Consider the following 448-nt stretch of genomic DNA (forward strand, 5'->3'; position numbering starts at 1 on the left):
GGCAGCGGAACTACGACGAGTCCGCCGACGGCAAGACACAAGCCTCCTCCGTAGTATGCAAGGGCAGTAGAGCCGAATGCGTCTGCGATGTAACCTTAGAGAGCAAAACGTCGCAGAAGACGCTGTAAGCCCCGTATGCATTGCTTGCGCTTACTAGTATAAAAGTATTCCAGCAAACTCGCGTCAAGTTTATTCTCGGTTGATTTATGTAAAATTAACGCGCTGATCTATAAGTTGCTCGTCGCTGCAACCAGCAACCGCAAGCGATCGGTCGACGTGTCACCGCGTGTGCGCACACGTGCGATTTCGAAGCAATTCTAGAACAATTTGGGAGCGATTGGGAGCGACGAGTCGCTCAAAATCAAGTTTGATTTCTTGCAACTTGTCGCAAGCGACCAGAATCGCTATGGGTTGCAGTTGCACGTTCCCGCAAACGTAGCGATTTCAC

Source organism: Priapulus caudatus, unplaced genomic scaffold, assembly GCF_000485595.1.
Source record: "Priapulus caudatus unplaced genomic scaffold, Priapulus_caudatus-5.0.1 Scaffold36, whole genome shotgun sequence".
NCBI classification, from domain to species: Eukaryota; Metazoa; Priapulida; class Priapulimorpha; order Priapulimorphida; family Priapulidae; genus Priapulus; species Priapulus caudatus.